Source organism: Scylla paramamosain, chromosome 30 (assembly GCF_035594125.1).
Source record: "Scylla paramamosain isolate STU-SP2022 chromosome 30, ASM3559412v1, whole genome shotgun sequence".
NCBI classification, from domain to species: domain Eukaryota; kingdom Metazoa; phylum Arthropoda; class Malacostraca; order Decapoda; family Portunidae; genus Scylla; species Scylla paramamosain.
Window position 1 is genome coordinate 8,109,115 of NC_087180.1, and position 4,976 is coordinate 8,114,090.

The following is a 4,976-nucleotide window of genomic DNA, read 5'->3' on the forward strand; positions in this document are numbered from 1 at the left end:
TCTCTCTCTCTCTCTCTCTCTCTCTCTCTCTCTCTCTCTCTCTCTCTCTCTATATATATATATATATTTGATCTTGCCATTTTTTATGCCTTCGCTTTCATGATTTTTCCATATTGTTTCATTTATATCTTTATTGACTCAGTTCGCTCTATGCGTGTTGAGGTGACCTGGTTCTGCTGCTTCCGTATTTCTCACACATTCACAGAAAGACAGGAAGCACAAAAATTTAACTGGCACATTGATTTTATAAACAGAGAAAGATAGATTGGTTCCATTTTTTCTTTACGATCCTTTTCTTTACGCCAGTTTTGTTAAAGTTAACGTGACATGGATATTTAAATGGAATTGTTGATGTGAATGAATAAATAAATGAATAGATAAATAAATAAATGAATCGCACATATTTGCTGAGTTAACTTTAATAACTTCCATCAGGAGCTACTAACTGCATTTTTCTATACTATTTTTATTTCTTTAAAAATGGTAACTCCTTTAACACGAACAAGTGAACTGGATGAAGTGATATTGAAAAAAAGAAAAAGTAATTGTTTATTAATGAAGTACCCTTGATATATATATAGGCCATTCATATTGTGTGTGTGTGAGAGAGAGAGAGAGAGAGAGAGAGAGAGAGAGAGAGAGAGAGAGAGAGAGAGAGAGAGAGAGAGAGAGAGACGAGTAGGAGGATAAGTGGACGAGTGGGTGAGTGCCGTCCGTGTCCGTGCGTACTTTCCGTGCCTGTGTTGACTTATTGCCGGGGTTTGTTTTACGACACAAGTGGGTCGATGCGGCGGAGTGTTTGCTGTAGTCATTGTCACGTTTGGCTGCGAGACAATGCTTGTGTTATGTGTTGAGCTGATGCATCACATTGCAATCGCCTCACCCTCCACTTATCACTGCTGGCTTCGACACTCAGCGTTAAAAGAGATAATTAAGAACATAAGTTACTCTATCAGTTTCATTGCTACATTAGATAAACAAAATTCGCAGGGTTAGCATTGGGGCAAGAAAGGCCGGGTTCAACTATGATAAAGTTAGACTGAAAAGAGATCAGAAAAAAAAAATGACTCTCAGTCAGAGTTGTAGATACATGGAATAGACTCAGTAATCTGGTTGTTAACACCGAATCAAAATGAAGCTTTCAAAAGATGAGTCAAATTTATGAATGGGCATGATAAGTAAGCAAGTTCTGTACAGGGACTGCCACATGTAGGTCTTATGGCTCCTTCCAGCCATTCTTATGTTCTTATATCTTCACTGAGAACAAAAGATGTTTTAGATAAATGTTTTGTCATAAGAGGAGATGAGAAGGTATATACAATTTCTTTGTGCCTCCGGTTTCTGTTTATACTTGTGCTTATTCTAAATGCTAAATGATATTGAATTTGCTATTATTAGAAATATAGACAAACGGACAAACAAATACGAGTAGGTAATGTTTATAATAAAGGGGCTGCCATTCTCTCTCTCTCTCTCTCTCTCTCTCTCTCTCTCTCTCTCTCTCTCTCTCTCTCTCTCTCTCTCTCTCTCTCTCTCTTTCACACTGACTGTCGGACGCAGAGTCGCAGAATGGCACTCAAATAGACAAGAAGACTTAAAAAATAATAAAAACACATGCAGATTGATAGGCAGACTGACAGGCAGCAAAGAATGACAGGCCCAGACGAAGAAACACAGGTGACATATAGACAGAATCACACACACACACACACACACACACACACACACACACACACACACACACACACACACACACACACACACACACACACACACACACACATACAAACACACACACAAACACACAAATCACTACAGGTGAGCATTACCGTCTTGGTGAATCACCCAGGTGTGACGCGGACTCGTACCTGTAATTAGAGAGCCTGAATGAGACCGCTGAATGGAACAAACTACGCTACAGCTGACAACAATGGATCAAAGCCTCAGACACACACGAGGAGGCACAGCACTCAGTGAGTGAAAAGAGACAGAATACGAGCTGTGATTAATATGTACGTATCGGAATTCTTGAGTCTGGCTTACCGCACAGAAAAAGAGAGAGAGAGAGAGAGAGAGAGAGAGAGAGAGAGAGAGAGAGAGAGAGAGAGAGAGAGAGAGAGAGAGAGAGAGAGAGAGAGAGAGAGAGAGAGAGAGAGAGAGAGAGCAATGCACTCACTTTCGTGTACACAGTAATTAGCTTGCATGAGACTGATAAGCCAGGTGTCAGACATTCCTGTAAGGGAGAGAAACTATATTGGAGAAAGAGAGAGAGAGAGAGAGAGAGAGAGAGAGAGAGAGAGAGAGAGAGAGAGAGAGAGAGAGAGAGAGAGAGAGAGAGAGAGAGAGAGAGAGAAATTGTTTATATGTCCCTGTTATTAATATAAAATTTAATACAATTTATTCAGCAAACAGCACACACATGGATACCAGTCGTTTTAGTGACAGCAGGTGATTCTTCTTTATGGCAGCGTTAAAAATGTACACTTGTTTTAATGGTGAGTGTAATGATAAGCACACGGTGATAATTCGCTTGTTATTTTTTCATTACATTTATTCGAATTGGCTGATATAACACACTTCCCTCTCTTTCTCCTCTATCATATGCTTGTTATTTTTTATTAAATTTACTCGAATTTTCAAATATAGCACATATTTCCCGTTTTTTTTCATTTATGATGTGCTTGTTATTTCCATTACATTTATTTGATTTCCTGATACAACACTTTCCTCCCTCTCTTTCTCCTTCTTTGATGTATATTTGTTATTTTATATTGTATTTATTCGGATTTTCAGATATACAGCACACACTTTCTTCTCTTTCTTTTTTCTTCTCTCCGCTTCATCTCTTTCTTTTCTTTCCTTCTCTTTAACTTCCTTTATTCAATGTTCCTTTTTCTGGCATTCCTCCACAGCCCCTTCTTCTTCTCTTCTGCAGCGAGTTTTTCTCTTTTTTCTTCTTTTTCTTCTCTTTTATTTTTATGTGCTTCACTTCCTCCATTGTCACGCACCGTCATCTTTCCTCCATTCTGTTTTCCGTCCTTTGCCAAAAATCTCCGTTTACTCTTTTCCATTTCCTCCTCTTTTTCCTTAATATTATCTTTTTTTTTTCGCTTATTGCCATTCTCATCTTCCTAATCGCAATCGCTCGTCTCCCAGCTCCTCCTCCTCCTCCTCCTCCTCCTCCTCCTCCTCCTCCTCCTCCTCCTTCTCCTCCTCCTCCCTTCCTGCTTTCCTTTCTCCTTCGTCGTCTTCGTGTCCTCTTATTCCTCCTCCGTCGATACTTCTCTTAGCGACCTACTTCGAGTCCGTTTAGGCAAGAAGATCCTCACTGATAGGCCTCCTCCTGCTCCTCCTCCTCCTCCTCCTCTTCCTCCTCCTTCTTTTCTTTCTCCCCATTATCCATATCAGCCGGAGAAGTAGAAAAGGTTGTCTTTAAGTTAATCCTCGTTTACGCGAGTTGAAAGGGTCTCTCTCTCTCTCTCTCTCTCTCTCTCTCTCTCTCTCTCTCTCTCTCTCTCTCTCTCTCTCTCTCTCTCTCTCTCTCTCTCTCTCTCACAACTTACAATTTCCTTCCCAAATTCTCTTCTATCCTTCGCATTCTCTCCATTGTTCCTCATTCCTCCGCTTGTGGCATGTCCTCTCACATTCATGTTTTTCCTCGTCCTCCTCCTCCTCTCCCTCCTCCTCCTCTTTTATCTCTTCATTGTCGTCGTTGTCATTTTTGTCCTCTTCGTCGTCCCATTTATTCTTATTCTCTTCCTCCCTCCTCTGCAGCTCGTTTTCGTCCTTTGCTCCTCCTCCTCCTCCTCCTCCTCCTCCTCCTCCTCCTCCTCCTCCTCCTCCTCCTCCTCCTCCTCCTCCCTGTCTTTCATTTTTTTCTTCCTCCTCCTCTTATTGCACTTCGTACTCTTACTCTTCGGCTTTCTTTTTGTCTTTTCTTTCCTTCTTTCTTTCTTTCTTTTTTTTTTGTTCTTTCTTTCTTTCTTTCTTTCTTTCTTTCTTTTTCTTTCTTCCGTTCTCCTCTACCTCCTCCTCCTCCTCCTCTTCCTCCTCCTCAAACTTCTCTAACTTTTCCTTCTCCTTCTCCATTACCGTATATTCTCGTCTTTCGTCTTCTCCTCATTCTTTTCCTACTCCTTATCTTATCCTAATTTAGCTTTACTTTTTCCTTTTTTTCCTCCGTGTCCTTTACTCCATCTTCTTTCCTTTGCTCCATCTTCTTCTTTCTCGTTCTTCGTGTCCTCGTTCCTGTTTTTAATGATTTTTCTTCTTCCCCTTCTTTCGTTTACGCTTTTTCATATTCTTCATAACCCAATTTCCTTTTTTTTCGTTCTCCTCTTTATTTCTTTTTTTTTATTATTCTTCGCATTCCTTCTTATTCAACTTTCGTCGTCATTTTTCTATATCCTTTCATTTTTCCTCCTCGTCTTCATCCCTCTCGTTCATTTTCCTTCCCATTTATTCTCCGATAATTTCATTCGCCCAGCGTCTTTTTTTTTCTTTTTCTCCTCGTCTTTTCTTACTCGTTATCGTCCATTAATTTCGTCCTGCTCTTCCTCTTCCTCCTCCTCCTCCTCCTCCTCCTCCTCCTCCTCCTCCTCCTCCTCCTCCTCTTCTTGCTTCCCTCCTTGCTTCTTGTCCTACATCTCATCTTAGCCCCCTCCAGTTTTGTCGTTAATGAGGAGACAAAAGCATGACCTGAATAAAAGTCGAAAGCAGATCATTACAGCAGCTTCTTACTTCGTCGATGTTTATCAGAGAGAGAGAGAGAGAGAGAGAGAGAGAGAGAGAGAGAGAGAGAGAGAGAGAGAGAGAGAGAGAGAGAGAAATAGGTCAAAGTTCTTTATGTTAGAGGTATTTGTTTCTTTACCTGAAAGGAGGAGGAGGAGGAGGAGGAGGAGGTGGTGGTGGTAGAGGACCAGACAGAGGAGGAGGAGGAGGAGGAGGAGGAGGAGGAGGAGGAGGAAGAGGAGGAG

The 4,976-nt window shown here is 41.1% G+C and overlaps 1 pseudogene; it reads right to left on the bottom strand.

The window, feature by feature from the left end:
• LOC135116222 (zwei Ig domain protein zig-8-like) overlaps nt 1–1,863 on the bottom strand; it is a 103,738-nt pseudogene extending 101,875 nt beyond the window's left edge.
• Nucleotides 1,864–4,976: the final 3,113 nt, after the last annotated feature.